The sequence below is a fragment of the Corythoichthys intestinalis genome, chromosome 3 (assembly GCF_030265065.1).
Source record: "Corythoichthys intestinalis isolate RoL2023-P3 chromosome 3, ASM3026506v1, whole genome shotgun sequence".
NCBI classification, from domain to species: domain Eukaryota; kingdom Metazoa; phylum Chordata; class Actinopteri; order Syngnathiformes; family Syngnathidae; genus Corythoichthys; species Corythoichthys intestinalis.
Window position 1 is genome coordinate 17,031,489 of NC_080397.1, and position 24,571 is coordinate 17,056,059.

A 24,571-nucleotide genomic window follows, 5' to 3' on the forward strand; every position below is an offset into this window, starting at 1 on the left:
GAGAGCAGAAACTGCTTTTTCAGCCTTGTCTGTGCTTTCCGCCATATATACTGTATGTATATATATATATATGTATATATATATATATATATATGTATACATATAATCCAAATTTTCTGGGGGAAGAAAACATTTTGAACAGGAGGGCATTTAAAAAAATAAAAAATTAAACAGCTAAACCCTATTTGGAGGTGAGAGCACGCGCGAGCAAAATTAATGACGCCATGACTTTAATGATATACCATCACGTACTTACCTTGTTTCGATCCGAAAACTCCATGTTGCATGTATCACTGAGTGTCAAGACACAGCTGTGAATGGCCACAGCTGGATCTTTGTGGGATTTTATGGGTGTAACATGGAAATATAACAAGGGTCGCGATGCAGAAATCGCAAACATCAAGGAGTGGTCGAGATTTTCTTTTTCATATATTTACCCTTTTAAATGTTTTTTTTTTCCAATTTTTCTTTGTTTGGATCAATTATTTATCATCTAACATATCTGAGAAATGCAACAGTAACAAAAAAATAAATAAAATTAAGCAATAATTATGATGTAGATATCGTGACTTTTTTCACAGACCCCATTATTTCATTGTGATGTAATTTGTTTAAAAGTTTAAAATATGCGAGTGAATAATTTTTTAAAGTTGTTTTTTTTTTTTTTTTAATGAAATATTAGACACCAATTAATGATTCTAAGCTAAAAATTACAGAGATTTTGAATGATAAATATAATTAATTACCTTTGTTTTATGGCTGAGTTGAAACAAAAGCGGTTGCGCGATGTCTGTAAACGGGGGTTTCCAGGGTAAAACGGATAAATTAAAAATAGTTTGAGGGCTTAATGCACCATGAATCTGCTATGGCAGCAGATAGACATATTGTCCTGTCAAAAACAACAGTTGTTTTGGCATAAAATACAGCAGGTTTTTTTTAAAGTGTATGACAACACCTGGGGAAATGCTAATATTCCATCATTTATCCATAAACGCATGCCTTTTGGATTCATATCATGCCACTTCGTGTAATTACACACATCGCAACACCAAGAAAATGATAGAAATTTGGATCGATTGTCAAGCTAAAACGACCAGCGCCCGAGATCCCGGAAATCTAGCATATTGTGTGCGTGACGTTACAACAAGGAAACAACCGGCTCAGTGCTTAGTACTGAATGACGGCGATGATGGCGGACAATTTAGTTTCTAGTTGCAGCGACGAATCCGACGCAACGAACGTTCTTCTAATGGTGACGAGGTGAGTTATGAACCTTTTTTTGGTGTTTTGGGTTATCAATTTGAGCCCAAACAAAAGCCACTGCAGCCTAATGAAAGGATCATTGAGGGGAGCAATCACACCGATGAAACACAGAATGGTTTGTTTTGCATTTCTTTTTGTGAAGCTGATACACCGTGACCGCAAAATAAAGTAATGTATAAAATAATTATAATTTATTGTGCTATCATCGGTTTTCACTCTGCCAACCCACACAAATATGAATGGGATTAGAGGATTTGTTGTATATATTTTATGAGCGATAATTTATACATGTGTCCAGTCCTACATCCAATGCGTGATATTTTTATATATAATATATTTTATTATAAAAGAGTACTCACTCTGGCCATTTCCCTCCTTTGCTTTGCCTGGGGTGGTGGGGTTGTTGCATCAGAGCCAGTCGTCCTCTTTCTTGATATCTCAGGACATTTAGGTGGCTGCGCGTGTAGGTGGGCACCGCATCTGCTTTCAGCAGCAATTTCTTAGCAAAACCTGATTTCATTTGTCCATAGTATGAATAGCTTTCAGGTGTAAAATGCACACCACACAAAACGGTGCTGGAGGCTGGGTCTGAAAAATTAGCCATCTTAGCACTGATGAACTTTACTCAATGTCTGCGTAGTCCAGCTCTTTTTCTCGCGTTCGGGAACTCATGGGTACTACATTGCGACAAATGGCTATTTGTACACCACATAGCATGACAGGTTTGAACGATTTTAGCGCTTTTTTTGATAAAACACGAACGCATCTCTCATTGATAAACAACGATGGCACCTGCCTCGACCTTTCGTTTTCTTGTTGTGACGTCTCCGCCCCATTCGGCTGTTTCCGGAATACTTTCGGAAATGTTTGTAATTTTCTATCTATTTTCGATAATTGCTCATGAATGTGATTTCTTTTTTTGTTAACTTTATCAATATTTGTTATCTTGCCACATAACAGTTCGATTGATATCTCACAGCCCCTTAGTGTTTTCATACCCTTTAAAGAGGAATGCAAGAGCAGAAACGGCTTTTTCAGTCTTGTCTGTGTTTTCCGCCATATACAGTACATATTGTATGTATACAATACAGGCCAAAAGTTTGGACACACCCCATTCAACACTCTACAAATGAAGATCCCAACACCATTGATAAAGCAATAAATTCCACTTACCAACCATGAAAAGGCATACGTAAAAAAGGCATGAAGTAAAAAAAAAAACATTTTAGGTGACTCTCTCTTGAAGCGAGAGAATGGCAAGAGTGTGCAAATAAGCAATGAAAGGGTGGCTACTTTAAAGATATTAGAGTATTATACATGTTTGTAGTTATTTCACCTTTTTTAGCTAAGTACATAATTCCACACGTGTTCATTCAGTTTTATTACCTTCAGTGAGCATTTGTGATGTAAATAGTCATGAAAATAAAGAAAACGCAAAAATGAGTTGGTGTTTCCAAACTTTTGACCTGTACTGTATATGTATATACTGTAGATCTTAGCCATTGTTCAAATAAGGAACCAGAAAATTAATTGACTGATCAATTATATTCAAAACTGCAGAATGGAAAAAAACAAGCATTGAAATTGACTGCACTGTATACAGAAGCCTAACAAACTCAAAAAACTCCAAAACTCCAAAAAGTATCATGTAACGCAGGCGACAATTTGAAAAGTAGTGGAGTAAAAAGCACAGATACATGTTGTAAAATGTAATGAAGTAAAAGTAAAAATACTACTTCATATTTGTACTGAAGTACAGATACACAAAAAATGTACTTAAGTACAGTAATTGAGTACTTTTACTTTAACAAAATACTTTTACTTCCTTACATTCTACCACTGCCAACTACCAACGTAAAATGACGAATTTCCCCAGGAATTTCCCACGGTACGCAACTTCTCACAACACAATGGTTGGAATGATTGATCAAGAGAACAAGTGTACTATCTGCTTCATGATCACCATCTGAAGGGCATTTTTGGTGCTCGGGAGATTGCATTTTCAGGTCACAGCAATAGATTTTGTGGGTCATCTACTGATAAAGCAGTCAAATGACTAAATTGCTCCTATTATCTGCATCTCCTATTTCGTCTTTATAAGGAACTTTTTTTAACAATAAATAATCAGACACTTCAAAGTAAACCCGAAAACATAGAAATGAAGTAAGTGCCAGTTAGGGCTCACAAATAGTTGGTGGGTGATGAGGACGGACATGGAAAAATAACTAGTTCACTTCAGAAACCGTCAATCTCAGTGTGGTCAGCGCTAATGAGGCATTTCCACGCAGGATTCAGCCCTACAACCGATATACAGTGCATGTGATGTGACTGATAAGTCTGGAGATGAATGTTCACTTGGATTGAGGATCGCTCCTGCAGCGTGAATCACATCATCCAAAGGGCCTCCACAACAGCGTGGCCTAATAATATTCTGGATAGCTGAAATCTACTATAAGACCTCGAATGGTGGCATGTGTCCCCTGCAGCTGTTCTCATCTGCTGAGGTCAGGACACCTAGCATAACCACTTTTTGTTGGCTTGAGGCGCCAACATCCACAGGAATGATGATGCCAGTAGTTTAGCTTGGACAGGTGAAGCATCTTGGCTGCACGCATGGAGTCATTACTCACACTGATGGATTTCCATCTTCCTATTGGTAGCACAGCACTTTTCCGCGTAGCCTTTAGTCAAGCATCTAATGAACCGAAAGGTCAAACAACATCAGAATCAGCGTGTTTGATGAGAAACTTTGAAATGGTCAGTGTCACTGACAGTTCCGTGCCAGTGCCAGTGTAGTGGTAGGCGGCCCATCCTAGGAAGTTGTTTGTATTCCACCTAAAATCAGATGGGATTCCTCTGTCTTAACTTGAATGGGAGGTGTTATAGGAAAAAAATGTGTTACTGTATGTGTCCAAATTGGGTCCATTTTTCTGAGGCTCGTTAAAGTAAATGATGTGCATTGAATAGATGTTTATCGCTACGGAAATTAAAGCAAACAAAAAAATAATAATAAAAAAGAATATTTACTAACTTTCCTTTTTTGTTGTTCTTTTTGTTCTTTTTTGTTAAACAACCTATTTTAAAAACTATTTACAGGGCAAGTTGCTAGTTTTTTTGTTATAATAATAATAATTTTTTTTTTTTAAATCTCCACAATAATCTTGATTTCACACACCTGGACATCACATTTTGGGTCATGTAGGCTGCAGTATTAACATTTGGTAAACAAGTGTTTATCATAAATTAAAAACAAAGTTAATTATATTATAATGAATTAAAAAAAAAAAGAAACACAAGCTGGTGATAGCCCACATTAACATCCTGAAAGTATTACATTGAACTTTTTGCACTGGCTGAGAATGCTTATATTTTAGTGGCATTGACGATGTTTTTTGATTGATTGATTGATTGATTGATTGATTGATTGATTGATTGATTGATTGATTGATTGATTGATTGATTGATTGATTAATTTATTTCGAGCAGTAATAACAAAAATAGGGAATAGGGAAAAACAAATAACAATAGTACCAGTAATGTTGATTTTAACAAAAATTAATAACAAATGCATACAGTACATACGTAGCTCGAAAAGGAGTGGGAAGAAGCCGAGCTTATTTCTGGGTCCCACCCCCAATTTACTCCCCAAAAATTCAATGTAAATACAGTCACTTCCCTAAAATCGTCATTATCATTGCACTATCACCACCACCATCACTACCACCACCATCATCGTCGTCACCATCGCCGTCCCCATATATTAATTGTACATTCAAAATCAAAATTTATGTAATAACAGCTTTACTGGTGCCAGTGGTGATAATTATTGAAATGTGTATTATTCATCATCCAATGTTATTTGTGGACCTGCTGCCATAGGGAAACAACCCCCAGGCAACAGGACCACTCATTGCTACGTGTCCTAGCTGTGCATTAAAAGACAAGATTGGGTTAACCTCCAGCGTCAGAGCTCCCACTTGCCAGCCCTATACTCCAAGTTTAATTGAATGTGTAGCCATATAACATGCTTGCATACTAGTTCATTTATATAGATATGTATAACCATTTAATTATCACCATCGGCACTGGCATTCTATTTTACTCAAACATAACAATAAAATCTGGACTGTCTATTTGATTAGAGCAATAGTGACAACACCAACAATGAAAATGACAGGTATGGCCACAACCATACAATAACAATATTAGACGTCTAGTCCATTCTGACTCACCCAGTCAAAATGCATTAGACGTCTAGTACTGTCAGTAACAGCCAATGAGTTAAAGGGCTCATTAAAATAATTTAAAAATATGAAAACAAAAAATGAACATCAAATAAGAAAATATTTGCTTTTAAAGGTTGAAAAAAAGGATTTAGACAATTTTGGCAGCTCTAGTTTCCAGACATAATACCACTCCTAGGAACCCACATCCTCCCTAACCAATGTATTGCACATTCCTGTTGGACATTTGTACAGTATTACAATTACAGGATTATTTTATTTTATTTTATTCTTAAGACTGTGTTGGTCAAATGCAACAACATTTCATCGTGTATTCAGTCGTGCATACCAGAATGGCAAATAAAGTTTCCAAATAGTGTTCAATGATAACTTCATCTCAGTCAGCTTTGGTTTGTCTTACCGCCTTACCACTTTCGAGTGCGGAGTGAAAAAATAATGCAATGTAAAGCATCTTTGAGTGTCCAAAAAAGTTCTATATAAAACCAATGCATTATTATAATTTATCATTATTCTCCCTTCCCAGTCAAAATGGACAGATGCTGGGGTTACCGTCTCTGCCACCCCAAAGCCAAGCTCCACTTTCTTAGTCAAATAAACAAATAAGCAGTGTTGTTAATAACGGCGTTAGAGTATAACAGCGTTACTAAAACCATGAAAGGTAACACCAGTTACTTTGCCAAGTAACTAATTACTCATACATTCAGGTAACTGAGTTACTAACTTAATTACTTTTTCGGAGAAGTAATTTATAACTATAATTAATTATTTTTTAAAGTAAGATTAGCAACACTGCAAATAAGTCCATTTAAACTTGCAGTACCGCCTATAGACTGTATGCAAAGGTAGCGCCGCGGACCAGATATCATTTTCGCATGCACAATCAGCATGGCTCTCTCATTAATAAGCACTGCCATGCTCAACAAATCAGAGCGCGGCATCACCCTCTGCTGGCCCTACCTTTGTTAACACGCAGCATCTACTGAGTCAGTCAAACCACCTGGGTACGTTTGAATCGACTATGTTTTGAATGAATCCGCAAGAGTCTAAAACGGGTTTAAACCGAAGGAAGTAAATAACGGTAAATTGGCTCAGATGAAGACGTTCTGTAACATTCAACAATTCATCAGACCAATAAGAAGCATTTAAATTTAAAATGGCTAGCTGCTTTAGATGATATACCTTGTGAAATGGCAAAACATTATCCTGGTTAGCTCAAAAGTAGAAGCTGTGGCTGTGACTGTGATGAATGTTATGACTATCCATATAACTACTGGAAAACCTAATCTAAGTGTTAATAAAATTTGTCGTATTTTTTGGACTATAAGTCACGCCTGAGTTTAAGTCGCTCCAGCCCAAAAATGCACAATGAAGAGGAAAAGAAAAAACATATAAGTCACACCGGAGTATAAATCGCATTTTTGGGGGAAATTTACTTGATAAAATCCAACATATAGAACAAATGAAAGGCAATTTAAAATAAAAATACAATAGAGAACAACATGCTGAATAAGGGTACAGTATTACAATGTTATATGATACATGAACATCGAAATCCGAACGTTGCCGGTATGTTAACGTAACATAGCTATTAAGAGTTATTTAGATAACTATAGCATAAAGAACATGCTAACAAGTTTACCAAACCCTCAGTGTCACTCCAAAACACCAAAATGACATGAGAAATGATATAATAATGTCTTAATAATTTCACACATATGTTGCTTCAGAGTATAAGTCGCACCCCCAGCCAAACTATGAAAAATAATGTGATTTATATTCCGAAAAATATGGTAGTTATCAAAGATGGAGGAGCATGAAGAAAATTGAGGGCACAAAAGAAGTCTTGTTCCACTCACCTGTTTGACCACTTTAGTCTTTGTCCATGTTGTTGTGTTACGCTGTTAGTTTGCTTTCTCGTTGTATTAGTTAGCCATAATCCATAATTCGGCCTGTATTTCTTTTTCTTTTTGTGATTTAAACTAATAAAATTTTCTACCATCATCTACGTCATTATCCCTACTGTGCTGCAGCAATGAATTTTAGGGCTTTCCCCACCTGTCAAATCCCACTTTAATCACTGAATAGACGCGGAGCGCCATGTGGCCCACGAACCAAAATGAGTTTGACACCCCTGGACTAGACTATAGTGATGTCCTTTGCTTTGGCGACATGTTTACAAAGGCACAGAAGTATTTGTATTTCACTCAATACAAAAAGCTCTAGGGTTTGAGTGGATACAAACAGTATGAAGCCACATCACTCACTGTTTATGTCTGATGCTGGAGGGCTCAAACAGAGAACCTTTTTGTTGCCCCGCTGGTACGCGCGATACATCTTGTTCAGTAGCATAATTTATTCAGTCTTCAACATTTTTCTCATCCACTTTTTATGCATTATTGCGCACTCTGGAGTCAGAATTCGATTAACATTTCCTGCAAAACAACATAGTGAATGACTATAATTAATTTGTGAAAATTGTCTGCGCATACAGTAGCGACCTCCATTATGTCACATTCTGACAAGCACGCGGTCCTGACCCGCTGACGGAAGAACTTTGTAATATATGCTTCCATACATGAAGTCATCGCTTAGTTGATTCGCAAACATGTTTGTGATGTGAGAGGCTATATTATGACGCATGAAAGCCAGTTGTCGGGAAACCTAATTTAGTTTTTAATGAGATATTTGTATGAGGCGAGCAGCTCGGCAAACCAATCCCAATATTACCAAGATGAATTGTCGTTAGCTAATTGTCAAAACGCCATGCGCTCACATATATCTCATTACTCAGATGGCTGTTGTTGAAAGAGCAGCGTGTGAAAATTGCAGGCTCTGGTTTTCTTAGCAGGCCTGCAATAGGGGCTCTCTATGAGGTCTGATAAAGCTCTAAAGATTAATGATTTTTTAATTAATGAGACATTTGGAATGGCAGTCTTGTCAGTGAAAACAGCCATTATTGCTTTATCACGTCTTTGGTTTTTATCTGTCTATTAAAAGGCCTTCACTTCTATTAACTTGGGTCAATGTATATTAAAAGATTATTGAGTGTATTACAAGGAAAAACAAGTGGCCATGACAGCCTGGATGTTTGTTTGATATTTGTCTTTCTGACATATTCGTAAGCATTTTTATTATGTTTGGTTAACATTTTCTGCTATAAGGTTTCTGTGTTTTGACCCTTTATAGGGCAAGTGAATATATCACTTTTGAATGGATGTAAAAGATGCACACCGGACATAAATGGATTTAATTACATAATCTGCCGGGTCACACTTAATAACATCTGTCAAAAGTATTCATTAATGCTCATGACAGTGTCATGTCATAATCAGAGGTGGGTAGTAACACGTTACATATACTCTGTTTCATTTACTTGAGTAACTTTCTGAGAAAAATGTACTCCTGTGGGGCAAGACACACGGGAGGTGATGAGTGATGGCGAAATGCAAAAGTCATCGCGGTTGAGCTGAATGCCAATACACGGGGCACGATGTGACTGCAGCGGCAAGCGACACGCACCGCTCTCTACCTGTGCGTCATCGTTCGTCTCTGATCGGCTATGAATTTGGAGATAATTTTTTTCTGGTCTTTTCTGATTGCAACCATCGTGAGACACAAGGTTTTGTTGGAATTAACGGGGATACTGATTTTAAACCTGCTTTAGTTTGTTTTTGTTTTTTTAAACAACTCTGGATCCATCCGAATCTTAAAAACTAGAATGCTAAAATGATACGCGCCTCCGTGTTTATTTAATTTTTTTTTTGTTGTTTTTTTTTTTGACAAGCAATATTGTGTAATCATTGAAAATCGGAAAGAACAGAAAGTATAAAACATACGAGAGACAAATTAAATTGTCCTTGCAGGTGATTTGTCGTTCAATAAATCCGTTGCTGATCGGTTTTAGTGCGAGGCGACAATGACAGAAATAGAACCATTTCCTATTTTCCTATATCGAATCGCTGATCCGCGTGTGTACGTGCACGAGTGCGAAATGCCACGTGCACGAACGCTTCGGCGCAAGAGGGCTGGCGATTTTCGCCTCGTCGCGCTCGTACCATAGAAAATGTATTGAACACAAGTGACGTTGCCTCCTGTGTGTCTTACCCCTCAGAGTAGTTTTACCCCGCGATATTTTTTCACGTTTATTTGAGTAGATTTGTGAAGAAACAATACTCTTAGTCCATTGCTTTGAGCTACACTCGTTACATTTTTCTTCAATATTCAACATATTGACTTTATATTTTGCCAGAGATGCCGACAGTGGCTGTCTCAGTTTCACCAATGAGACATTGCAACAATAACCACATGCCTCCATTATACTGATCAGCGATAACAATGTTTTTCTCCACTAAATGGCACTTATGTTCTTTGGACGGATGGTGGTTCATAATTTTCTGGTTTGAATTCGATGATTTTTGTGTCATTTTTTTGGCCTAATATGGTCATGTAATAGAAAGACGCAAACATTTCACGCCCCCCACCAACTCTCAGCCACCATTGTAAATTGTATCATTTGTCTAGAAAAATAACATTGTGTCCATTTTAATATTAAAGAAAAAAATAATATAGAGCAACTTACAATATAATATATCTTTATTAACATTGTTTTGTTTGTTACAGAAGACTTGAATTGCATCAATTTGCCTGAATAAAAAAAAAAAAACAACAACCTCACATCCCAAACTGTAAAAATGCACTCAAAGTTAATATTTTGACCATTTGATACTGAAAAATGAAATTTACTTAAATCAATAAATAATAATACCGTATTGGCCCGAATACACGACTGTGTTTTTTGCATTGAAATAAAATAAAAAGTGGGGGTCGTCTTATATTCGCGGTCTAAACGTTATACCCATTCACGGCGCTAGATGGCGCCAGGTATCAATGAAGCGATATTCTGTCATGACAGATCTCAGCTACTCTGAGGTTTAACCAGTTTATATTATTTTATTGCAATGTTTTTCCTTATTCAGATTTGTTTCAAGACAACAGTTACAGTTAGACTTCACTTTGATGGTTAATGCAGTTATTGCAATTTTGTTATTTTATCACAATAGATTGGTTTATTTACATTTCAAAAATCAGAAGCCATTCATTTACGAATGTGATTGCAATTTAGTTTACATATTTAAATGTTCAGACATTAAGATTTGAAAGAGGCAAAATAACATGCTTTTTCTCTCAAATATATTGTTATATCATTTGTTTCAGATACTGTATACTGTAATTATTTTCTGTATAAAAATTAATTTGGTGTTCAAAAAGTCTTTTTTCAAACTTGAGTCTTGAAAAAGAGGGGGTCGTCTTATAATCAGGGCCGTCTTATATTCGGTACAATACGGTAAATTCAAATTGTTTAACAATAGTAACTCATGAGGACAATATGCCAAACAATTTGACAGAAAAAACAATAATTAAATGAACAACATTGGACAGAAGGACTGTTTTTATTTTTGTTGCAGGCAGTACAAGCTCCTTTGCTATGGTGTGGGGTTATTTTGCACTGGGCAACTTGGTAGGCCGCTTTATGGGATGGTAACAATGCTCGCTGGTTTTACTGATGCAAAGCAGGACGATTGTTGGCAATATTCAACACGTTTTCGCTGAAAAAATATCAAACAGCTTATCAATGTGATTGGGGACTAATATTTTTAAATAACGTCTTAGTTGATTTGGCTTCCTGCTGTCTGTTGCAAACATTTCTAGACACAGTAAACAGACTGGTCTTTCCTCGTCTCCCACTGTATTAAAAATCCAAGCCAAATGCTCAACGTTGCATACACTTCATCTTAGCTCCTCATCTTAGCTCTTCATATCTCCAGTGCTATTTGCTGTGTGTGCTTGTTTGGTTCAAAAATACTGCGCACACTCTGAAAATGAGAGCGTTATTGCCACCTACTGAGTGAATGTGCAAATGCACTTTATTCTAGTACTGAAAAAAAATATGTTCTCCAACCTGGCATCGCTCTCCTTGTTTAAAAATTGTAAGCAGTTACTTCCAATGTTACTCATTACTTGAGTAGTGTTCTCAACGAATACTTTTTTACTTGTACTTGAGTATATTTTTGGTTGTCTACTTTTACCTAAGTAATATTGTTTAGAAGTAACGGCCGAAAGACGGAATAAACAATCAACGAGCTTCAGTGTGCTGCACTCGTGCTCATAATGATTTGTTGATAACACTTTATTTGACAGTGGGTTCATGAGACTGTCATAAGTCAATCATAATTATGACCAGAGGTGGGTAGAGTAGGCCGTTGTGGAATAACACGTTGGTGCTCAACCATGCAAATGCTTCCATGTTGCAGATAACTACTTTTGTTTAGGAATAATTTATTTATTTAATAAATTAATAATTTATTTATTTAATAAATTATTCCTAAACAATTTATTAATAAATTAATAATGCAAATGCTTCCATGTTGCAGATAACTACTTTTGTTTAGGAATAATTTATTTATTTAATAAATTAATAATTTATTTATTTATTCCTAAACAAAAGTAGTTATCTGCAACATGGAAGCATTTGCATGGTTGAGCACCAACGTGTTATTCCACAACGGCCTACTCTACCCACCTCTGGTCATAATTATGATTGACTTATGACAGTCTCATGAACCCACTGTCAAATAAAGTGTTATCAACAAATCATTATGAGCACGAGTGCAGCACACTGAAGCTCGTTGATTGTTTATTTCCGTATTTCACTGTGTTACCCTGCCCAGACCGTTTTGTACAAATATTTAAACGATGTGTGCACAAGCGTGGGTTTGTTGTCAAATCCTGCAAAAATTGCAATATGTAAAGGATCTGATGTTCTGAAAATACTTCTACCTTTGAGAAACCATAAAAGTAGGGTTGTGACAATACAGTATTTTGAAATGCTGATCTATCGCGATATTTTGTATCCCAAAAGTTTAGTGGTATGCTCCTGCCAAGAATGATGTATCATTTTAAAAAGGTGTCACTGTTTGGGAAAAAAGGGACCAACAAGTTGTACCAAAATTTTCCACTTGAATAGTGTCTGTGTTAGCTAATTGGTTGTCATTGAATGCGCTAGATGTCCAATAGATATACAAATCAACAATCCTTGATAGCAGGTCTTCAGACAGCCTTTTTGACCGAGCCGTGATGCACATCAGACAATGCTTCTCATCAAGACAATTCTTACCAGGTGTGTGTTTTATAGTGGGCAGGGCAGCTTTAAACCACTGATAAGTGAATGTGCAAACACCTGACTTAAATTGTTTGGTAAAAAAAAAATGGTTTCAATTGCTCTTTAAGTCTCCTTAGGCAGAGGGTTCACTTACTTATCCCCCCCCCCCCCCCCCCCCTTCTGTCATTGTGTGCATGCTATCCTCATTAAAAAATGAAAACATATAAATGTATGGGTGGTTTTAGTTAAAGCAGACACTGTTTTCACATCTGTGTGATTTTGACAGAGATCAGATCACATTTGATGGTGATTTTATGCACAAATGTGAAAAATTCCAAAGGATTCACCACTGTAGGTCACTTCATTTTCATTTAAGGGCATTTACAGATCACTTACTGTTGATTTTGAGTCACTTCCTGTTCAGTAACCCAAAATCAACAGGAAATGCCCCAGAAATGCCCCAAAATCAACATACAAAAAAAATATATATATATATTGTAAGTTGTAGAATGATTTCGATAGTATCGCCATTTCATCACACCATTGTTATCGTGAGCCTTGTATCGCAAATCGTTTTGTGAAATACCCTGAGGTTACCACCCCTAGTCTGTTGAGTGTTGGATTCCCTCTTTTCTGTTCGTCATCATTTTCCTTGACCTGAAGACATATAGCTCATCTCCTTTCTGCATCTCTAAGAAAAAAGCAACTCTTAGAAGTGTCGAAGACGTCTAACTGCTGATACGGCTAATGCGGCCAAGGAGGTCAAAGCTGTCAACACGGTGGTTATTTCATTTGCACATGAATAAAAAAACAGATGAAGCAAAAAAGCATATTTGCATGAAAATAATACCGGTGAAATCACAATCAGATCAGGCAAAGAAATTCGCAAAATGTCATTGCTTTGAGACCACTCATATCTTTAATTGAAAAGGGTGAGGAATGTAGAAAAGAAAAACCTCTTAGATAAGATGCACATCTATTGTTATCTTTTTTTTCCACACCAAGTTTTTCTATTGTCTTTCCATTTTGCTAGTGTTTTTTTTTTTTTTTTTTGGCCTGCGTATATTTTATCATCATTTATTTATATCTTGTTTTCAGCCAGAGCTGCTGTGGGATTAGAATGTTGCGAATGAAATGACTGTGAGCTTGTGTGGAACGATCACAATTTACCAAAAGGCTGGAGGCAAGTTTCAACATGTGTGTCCCAGTTGGCTGCAAAGGGCTCTCATTGGTAGATAAATAACGCAAAACCTTGAAAGCAAGTCGGTACACAAGTACACAATGTATTGCTGTAATTTCTTTTATCCGAATTGTGGTTGAGGATGCCAAGTGCAAATGATAACTGAAAATCAATCACATGGTAATGTATTGTGAAACTTTAAAACGGTGCATTATGGGATTCGGTTCAAAGTAAACAGCGTGTGTGAAACTTCTCTTTTTGAGGAATCTGAGTATGGCTTTATATTCCTGCAGAAACGCGATAATATACTGAATCTTGTAAAGCTTTATAAGGCAAGTGAAAAAAAATCTACATTAAGAAATTTCAAAACGCTACTTGTTGTACGGTTTTTGTCCAAATCACATCATTTATACATTAAGAAATAAAGGAAGTTAAGGGGCACAAAAGTTGTATAGTTTTTGCCAAAAATGTAAAGTTCCAAAAATATACCCATTCATTTCTAATGGTAAAATTTCCCATTCATTTCCAATTGCTCTATTCACCAATTTACTTCCAACCCAAGTGACTCAATACCAACAGGAAGTGACCCCAAAATGACCCAAAATCAACAAGAAGTGACCTGATATCAACAGGAAGTGACTGTGAAAGGATCCAAGATCAATCGGAAGTGACCCGGTGACAACAGGAAGTGACCCTGGAATGCCCGCAGGTCAACAGAAAGTGTCGCGATGCCAAAAGAATTGACCCGATATCAGCAGGACATGACCGTGAAATGACCCCAGATCAATAAGAGGTGACCCCAAAATGATACAAGATCAACAGGAAGTGATCCGATAACAACAGGCAGTAATCCTGGAATGCCTCGAAATCAATAGGAAGTGACCCGATATGAACAAAAAGTGACCCTGAAATGCCTGCAAATCAATAGAAAGTGACGTGATACCAACAGGAAGTGAACCCGAAATGCCCACAAATCAACAGGAAGTGATGCAATATCAACACCAAGATACCTGGAAATGCCTCAAAATCAACAGGATGTGAACCGTTATACAAACCATAACAGCAAAGCCACCATCGCAATTTTTCTCCAGATATTGCATTTCTAGTTACCTATGTTATTATTTTTGGTGTATTTATTAGTATCATATTTGTTTAATATTTCTAAATTAATCAAATGAAGTGGGAGATGAATGAATGAATAAATAAAAACTAAATTTAATTGAAAATTCAATTACTGGAAAAATGCTTAGCTCTGTCAGTCACTTCCTGTTGATTCTGGGGCATTCCCAGGTCACTTCCCGTTCATTTTATGCCAGATTCTGTTGATCTTGGGTCATTTCTGCGTGATGTCTTGTTTATTTTGGATCACTGCCTATTAGGGGTGTAACGGTATACAAAAATCTCGGTTCGGTACGTACCTCGGTTTTGAGGTCACGGTTCGGTTCATTTTCGGTACAGTAAAAAAACATAAATGTGCTAGTTGTTTATTACACACTTTTGTGCTTTCAACAATAGGATCATTAGCCTATACAAAGCTAGAATTCTGCTCAAAAAGTAGCGGGTGTTTAAAGATAATCCAACAACAATTTGCCTTTCAGACCCCGCGTATTGGTCAGCTTTCTTTCTGAAAGAAAGAAGAAAAAAGAAGTCCTGTGCTAAAGAGAAAAGCAATCCCAATGACAAAGATTTTAACATGTATTTTACAAATGAAATGCCTCAATGAAACATTTTTTTCTTATGAACGGTTTTCAAAAGCTTTATTGGTGGATTTTCTCAAGTTAAAGCACCACACAGAAATTAATAAATTTAAATGTGTAAGCAGGATGTGTGTATTATTCTTATTATTTAATTACAGGTGTTTTAGCTCATTTCAATTTGATTTAGTTAAATGGGCTATTATTTATTTTATTACGTGTTTATATTTTACAAATGTGATGAAGTATTCATTTATATAGTATATTTTATGTTGTATTACTTCAGTTCCTATGTGAATATTAGTTCCTACTTGTTTTGTTGTGGTAGGAGGGCTTTGTATTGAACACGGTGCCGTGTTGGTTATTATAGCAGAGAAGACAGCCGTAAATCAACAAAGAAAAGTCAACTGTGCCCCGATCTACCACTCAAGAGATCTGATGGACTCAAAAAGTAGGTTACAATTGCATATTAGTTCGAAAATTGACCGGATCCACCGTATTATTACACGAGTAACTTCCGGCCCGATCCTAGCTAGTAGTATTGAGGCAGGAGGGCCGCGTCTGGTGTCAAATAATAAACTCTGTCGTTCTTTTCGCGTGCGTCGTGTTGAGCCGCTTCTGGGACGCATCTACACGGCCGCACTGCGACTGGTGTGCATTGGCTGATTGACTCTAACGCCCGCGTTTGACTGCGTTCTCGCGACGGCCATGTTGTCGCGCCATTGACGTTTCTGGACTGTCCTACCGTGTTGGTCCTCATTATATTAGAGAAGACGGAAAAAATATAATCTACACAAAGAAACTGTAACCCGATCGACTCACAGCCTCGAAAAGTAAGGGTTATATTATGCCAGAAACCCGTTCGGTACGCGTCCGTTCTGAACCAACTACCACATACCGAAACGGTTCAATACTATTACATGTACCGTTACACCCTTACTGCCTATTGATATTAGGGCCGAGGTCTGCGAGTACGGTCCTCGAGAGCCGCTATCCAGCTTGATTTCCATGTTTCCCTCCTTTAGCACACCTTAATCAAATGATCAACTCATCAGCAAGCTCTGCAGGAGCCTGATAATGATCTTGGTTATTTGATTCAGGTGTGTTTGAGGAGGGAGAAATGGAAGACAAGCTGGATAGCCGCTCTCGAGGACTGGACTTGCATACCACTGTATCAAGGCATGTATTTCTGTCAATTACGAGTCACTTCCTGTTGATTTGGTGGAATTTCTGGGTCACTTAACATTGATTTTGATTTTCACTTGATTTTGACTACTTTCTGGGTGACATCCTGTTTACTTTGGGTCGCTTCCTGTTGATTACCAAGCGTTTTTAGGTCATTTCCTGTTGATTTGGGATCACTTCCTGTTGACTTTTGATCATTTCTGGTTCACTCCCTTTTGATTTCCGGCATTTCCATGAGAATAAAAGTATGGTAATGGATTCCAATAACACTTTTAAATCAGTTGTTTTAATTCACCAGCATCCCCGCCACCCTCGTGAGGATAAGTACCTTGGAAAATGAAAAAAATGAATGAATGAATGTTTTAATTCATAGAATTAAACAGTGTTGTCACGGCCACTTAAAAAAGTAATTTAATTACTGACTAGTGATTACACCTCAAAAAAGTAATCTAGTTACTTTACTGATTACTTATCATCAAAGTAACTAAGGCTACGTTCATACTACAGGTCTTAATGCACGAATCCGATTTTTTCGTTTTTTTCCGACTCGAGTGAGGCATTAATTTGACGGTCTGAACGTGACAAGTCGCATAGAACGGGACCATTTCAAATCCGATCTGGGTCACTTTCGTATGTGGTCTAAATCCGATCTGGGCCACATTTTTCCAGACTGTCGCGGCGGTCTGTACTGTCCAGTCCCGCAAATCGGATTTCATGCAGCAATTACGTCATCAAATAGCGAGAGAGTCGTTACCGTAACGATGCACCTGTGCGTTATTAGCGCCTAGCTTGCAGTGAACACGGCTTTCGGGGAAGGGCTGGGCTTCACAACAGTCATAAAAAATAAAAATGGGTTGAGGATAAGCCTGAGAATGCTCAGTTTTCTCTGTTACAAGTGAGCAATATTTCAACATTGCTTACACGGCCGAGAGAGAGTCGGGGCAAACTGCCCATATGTGTGTGACGTGCACGGACAGTGCGTGCATGCTATCGATCCATATAAACTTTGAATATAAGCCTAAACGGGGATTATTTATGTCTGTTATTTGTGTCCTCCTTTTGAAAAGCAAAACATGATATCCCTGGAATGACGGATGACGTGTGTCATTTGTTTTGATGCTTCTGCGCATGCGGGTCTTCTTGCTTAGTGCGTGTCGGACTGCGAATTAGTGCGCATGCGTAATACTTGAACGGACTCAATGGATAAAAGCAGTCTGAACGGGCATGCCAAAAAAACGGATATGACAAAAAATCGGATTCGTGCATTAAGACCTGTAGTATGAACGTAGCCTAAGTTACTTTAATAGTAATTTATCAGTTGCCTTTTACCAACTTTTCTCCATTTGCTGTTATTGAATTTTTCACATAAGGCTTATAATCTTTGAGTTGGCGGGGGTTTAATTAGTCGATGGAGTTGATTACTGACAAACTGCACTGAATTTGTTCAAATCAACTCCAACGACTAATTAAACCCCCGCTAACACCAAGATTAATCCTAATGTCAAAAATTCTGAACTTCCCCTTTAAAATAAAGACCTAGCCGTTAAAATGTTGTCTATAAAAGTTGCAAAAAAACAAACAACAGAAATTAATGAAATGTACAAGAATCTAACAACGTATTTCATAATGAGTCAAAATCATTTTTCGAACAGACCATGTGACTAGCACCTTAGAGACTATTCTTTGCTTTGCTTAGCCAAAACTACCCCTGAGGAGGCAAGATGGATATTTAAAATTTCATTAAACCTAAGCTTTCAAACACTACCAACAACTGACCTTGAACAGCTGATTGAACACGAACAGTGTCAAAATGTGTATTTATATACAGTATTGGCCAAAAGTTTGGAGACACCTCAAAGGTGGCTACTTTGAAGACTGTAGAATATAAAACCCGTTTTCAGTTATTTTCCTTTTTTTTTTTTTTTGCCATTCCACATGTTCGTTCATAGTTTTGATGTCTTCAGTGAGAATTTAAAATAGTAGTGAAAATAAATAAAACGCAAAAATAATGAAGTGTGTCCAAACTTTAGACTTGTTTCAGAGTCATTAACATGCTGTGCCCCCAGTCCCACAAAAGTAAAACTCCACCTGATTACAAACTCTAACTATAAAATGTACATAAAGGCTGGTTACAAAGTGCATACGTGCTGGCTGTCTCGTTACCTGTAGGCTTTGTTTCGAGTTTTGTCGTGTTGTGCTGTAATTCCAAGTGTTTCCTTGTTGAATTGGATATCGAGTTTTTAGCGGTTGACAGTCTTTTTGAGCGAATGCAAAGTTTGCAACGCACGCAGCTGTTTTTGTCATCTTTACAGGACAGAAATGTGAAGTAATGGCTCTATTTCCAGTGAGCAAATGCAGCCGTTTGTCGTATACCTCCTGCCTTTCACTGTTAGCATTCTGACAAGGCAGCGAGGCTATGCCGTTGACGGCCGTGGCAAACAGCTCTCAAACAGCATGGTAATACACGTGATCCGTTTTTTTTTCCGATGAGAAAACGTGAAATGTGATGTCACTCCCAAACTCAAGAGCAGTATTTTCTATTCAAATGCTCTTCGTACATGACTACAGGTCAGTATTCTTCATTCTACATACATTATGAGGCAACAACAAAATAATAACGCACAGGCACTAAACTAACTTTAATCAGATTTCTGGCTTTGAAAAATGAAAGCGTTAGATTGCTCGTTACTGAGAGAAAGTAATCAGATTACAGTAATGTGTCACGCGTTACTGACAACACTGGTATTAAATGTGTGCTCTATAAAAAGTTAAGGGGAGTTACAAAATCAGTGTGGGCGACGACATCCGATCACTCATAGTGCACAAAGGAGAATAGCGCTAATAAGCAAACGGTATTGTGCTACATTATTATGCCGGGCCACATCATCCTTTGAAGCGGTAATGAGGAAAAATGGCCGTGTTATGAGGAGAAGCCAAGTGGTGGGGTGAAGGCCACCAATTCCCCTCAACTGGCGCCTGAGATAAGAGACAGATTAAGATTAAGAATTTGCAGCCTGTTGAAAGACTAATCAAGAGACACTTCCTTAAGTGACGACCTAACAGCACTTTCTTTTCAAGGCATATGGAGTTGATACCCTGGTGTGTTGTGTATTTGTGCGCATGCATGAGCTACTATTAGCCTTTTTTTATGATGTCATTAAGGCACTCTCTTGAGACTGGGTTTTTGTGTGAGGCGCAAATTTTGACCAAGGGAGGCTAAGCAAAGGGAGTGCAATTCTTATATTAGAGTGCCCATTTCCACAACACAAAAAAAGTGCAGACACTATTTGTTCACAGTAATTTTAACTAATTCATTGCCATTGATGATAACAGACATCCATTTATGTGGCTCTTTTCATCCTTCTATAGCAAATTTTAAATCTGGCAGAGAATGACCAAATGTTCCTTCAAATAGACTGGACATCTATCACCGTCTATGGAAGTCAATGAGTTAGTTTGTCAATGCATCCATCTTGCAAAGTGCAGAACATTTATGGCTTAAATGTGCAATTTTCATACAAATAACTAAATACAAAAATACAAATGACAGTTTTTAACAGAACTTTTATGTCAACCTCAAGACAGTAAGGAAAAGATGACATGTAACAGGTGCATATAATAAATTAAAAAAAAAAAAAAAAAGAAAAAAAGAAAATGTTGGGCTGATGTGACGCAAAACTTTTTTTCCATATTAAGCAGAAAACATTGGTAACACTTTATTTGACGGTGGCGTCATAAGACTGTCATAAGACCGTCATAATGATGACATACCATGACATGACACCGTCAAATTTTGTCACTAACTCAAAAGAGACATGATTTGCTGGATGACACATAAAGACATCCGTCATAAGCATCCATTAATCCTTATGACAGTGTCACGTCATAATTATGCAGGGGTGAAAGTGGCAAGAATTTCTTGCCGGAACTCCCTGACATGAAGCTCGCCATGGCGCCAGAATTTTTTAAAACCTCCTTAAACCACTGAAATGCAGATAAACTGCCTTCGGCACAGTTATTTCTATAACACATATAAACAAAAAATGATCGTCATTCAAAACTGAATTTTTTAAAAGCTAAAAAAAACAGCAGTAACCCCAAACTGCATCTACTAATTATTATTTTTCCTCATTTCCTCACATCTAAATGCAAAACCACAATTTTAACTTCTTAAGAACATTCGATGTACATCAAAATTAAAGCTAATGTAAACATTTACTTTTTGGGTTTTAAATAACAAAGATATAAGTAACATGCATTCACAAAAAGAAGTACAAATTACTTATATTATGCACAGTGAAATAAATCATATTTTGAAGATCACGCAAACATTGACTTTTTTTATATATATATATACATATATATATATATAAGAAAATAAATAAGTTGCCTAACATAAATGAACAAAAATAAGTCCAAAGTGCACATTGACAGGGAGGATGTTCTGTTCAGGGTTTTGACACTTTGACGCTGTCATATTTTCGGGATCAAAGCACTGTTCCCCCCGTTCCTGCCCAAATTCTTATACAGGAACGGCGTTCCTGCCCAGTTTCACCCCTATAATTATGTTAGTCTTATGATGCCACTATCAACGTGTTACCTACATATTTTGTGGTATTTAAAATATTTACAAAGGAGTCCAGCACCAAGAACTCCTGCCAAGTCTAACGTGGTAAGGAGCTAACTGTTACCATGTTAGCAAAAACAATTTAATGAATTAAACTCACAAGAGCCTCTTTCAAACAACGAAACACTGTGAAAACCCCGGGATTTAAACAGGCAGCCCTTGTATGTGAACGGTATTTTCCAGGTTGACTGACACGGAGATTACGCGGACATTTCACGGGTCTCGTCTTAGTATAATGCCGGGTAAGTCCCGGGACGAGGCTTATGTGAAAGCAAGAGTTAAATCGTCGCTTTCTCTTTCTATGCAGTAAGACGAAAAGCTGTAAACAAACATCAAAATTATCAACATAGCAAGCTGGAAATAGCTAAACTCAACTCAAAACATAACGAAAATCAAACTGCCAGTCCATCATCCATCTTTGGAAATATGTGGTTTATTTTTTGCCTATTTTAGGGACCGCAACTGCGGAAACAAGGTTGTACCTCAAATCACAAAACAGCGGCTGGACGCGTTCATGGGTTTATGAAATGTAAACAAAATTACACGCGATCGCACAAAAAAGGGGAAATTACACAATGGGTCTGTGACAGTAGGTCGACTGGGATCAATAATACTCACCTAAGTGGTCGGCAGAGAGCCGATAAAAAAACAAAACAAATACACTCAAATACTAGCATAACGTAGGGGATTTCAAAACAAGGGCGGCAGAGGTGTCGAATGGTGCCCAGCAAGTTAATATCCCGGCACGCTTCTCTTGGATCGCCTGGGGTTACACTGCTGCCCAAAAGTATTGGCATCCCTGCAATTCTGTCAGATAATGTTCAATTTCTCCCAGAAAATGATTGCAATTACAAATGCTTTGATAGTAATATCTTCATTCATTTTGCAATGAAAAAACACAAAAGAGAATGAAAAAAAAAAAAAAATCATTATCATTTTACACAAAACTCCAAAAATGGACTGGACAAAAGTATTGGCACCCTTTGAAAAATTGTGTGATACTTCTCGAATTTGGGTAATTAACAGCACCGGTTACCTACCTGTCGCACATAACAGGTGGTGGCAGTAACTACATCACACTTGCAGCCAGTTAAAATGGATTAAAGTTGACTCAACCTCTGTCCTGTGTCCTTGTGTATACCACATTGAGCATGGAGAAAAGAAAGAAGACCAAAAAAACTGCCTGAGGACTTGAGAAGCAAAATTGTGAGGAAGTATGGGGAATCTCAAGGCTACAAGTCCATCTCCAAAGACTTGAATGTGCCTGTGTCTACCATGCACAGTGTCATTAAAGTGTGTATGACAGCAAAAAGCATGTTTATTTCATATTTTCCGCTGTATTTTATGCTCCTGAATGAAATGGACGGCTTGGATGTGTGTGGAAGCGATCGCTATATTTATTTAGTTTTTTGAATCCTGCGCCATGAAAATGAGTGACTTCCGGCTCCAGTCTCGAGTTGAGAAAGAGGGCACTGTGACGTGTACGGTAGAAGGAGTCCTCTCCACTACCCAGCCGTATTGTTGTATGAGAAGGACTAAGGATTCATGATTTTGCAGATTAATTCGTTTATTTTTCACATCACGCCAGCCAAACGGCTGCAGAAAAATTTTGCTGCACCAGGGAGAGGCGTGTGGGCCTTTTTGGAATTTCAAAAGGTTCCCATTCACCGGTGGATATTGGTCAAAACAAGCCCTACTACTGTGGGACCATGGGACTTACGAGGAAGTGAGTAAACACCCTGTTTTGTATTATGTCAAACACTTTTTAATACGTTGGTAGCTTGCATTTTGTGGCTGACATGCTCTTTGTCCACTCGGCCGACAACCGAGTCGCACATCCCCCCGCCGGGAGAGCACTATACTTGGTTTATTGCCCTCTTCATATGCCCAGTGTTCTGTTAAATTTTCAACCCCATCAGAAATTGCAATTTTGTGTTAAAAATGGCCACGAATACAGCGATTACAAAGTTAACACCACAAACTTTCTTTAAATAAAGGACTATTTACTTACGTTTCAGCATGGATGGGCATTTAGAAAAGATCTCCTAAGACACATTCTGTCCGTCATGTTAGCTGCACAACAACTGCACGCCGCTCTTTATTTACGTCGCCACCATGTAGTAAAGGTTTATTTTTCATTGTATTTGTGTTGACCATGTGGTAGCTACGCGTTCCTCCGACGTCAACCGGTTTGTCCAGCGGTACTCTCCAGCTGCTTCCCCGGCGAGCTCTCCTGTCCATAGTAGCAGGGGAACGAGCTGTAACTTGCTCTCCGCCGGGCTGGTTGCTGATCGGCGAAGACAATCGACAACCCGCCGCAGTGTGACATATTCAGGGCTAGTTTTGTTTGATTTCTCACTTCGAAAAGCGAAAATAAGACTTTGAGATGTCACTCGGTTCGGGTTAGCCTGTTGGCTAGCTGTCACACTTCTTGGTTTGTTTACAGTCTCCAAAGCTGGGGAAGGGAAATGTCAAAAGCCTGACGTGGCATAAGATATCGTTCGGGAGTTGCGACAGTAAAGTTGAAGTCGACAGTTTTGAACATTACGGAGTCATTTTGCCATGTCGTACAGAATAAACGTATTTTTATTATTTCATATTCCATTTTGCAAAATATATAAATAAATTATAAAAAGAATATCCTTTAAAAATATTGGAGTAGAGACACTGAAACAATGACATTTTGTGGCTCTCTTTGTCGCATTTTCCTCATTATGAATAATTCCCTCTCAATGGGGTGCATACTAAATCAGGTGAAACCATTCTCCCGCTGACGTCATCCACCTGTTGGGGACGCTGGAGCTGTACAATGGTGGGGGTGGCTAGACGGCTGAATAAAAGACTAATTTCTCGTCATCTGCGCTTGCTAAATTGTTGTATATAGTCGAATTGTCTCAAAATATGATTCTAATTCACATAATAATGCTATTTAAGACTTTTTATCCTGTCGTATGCACTTTAATAAGTGTAGAGCCCATGGCACTGTGGCTAACCTCCCTAGATATGGACGAAAAGGAAAAAATGACAACAAAAGATTGTGCGGATGATGGATATAGAACCGCAACTAACATCCAAACAAGTTCAAGAAGTCCTGCAGTTTGAGGGTACAACAGTGTCAACCCGTACTATCTGTCGGCGTCTGAATGAAAAGGGACTCTATGGTAGGATACCCAGGAAGATCCCACTTCTGACCCAGGGACATGAAAAAGCCAAGCTGGA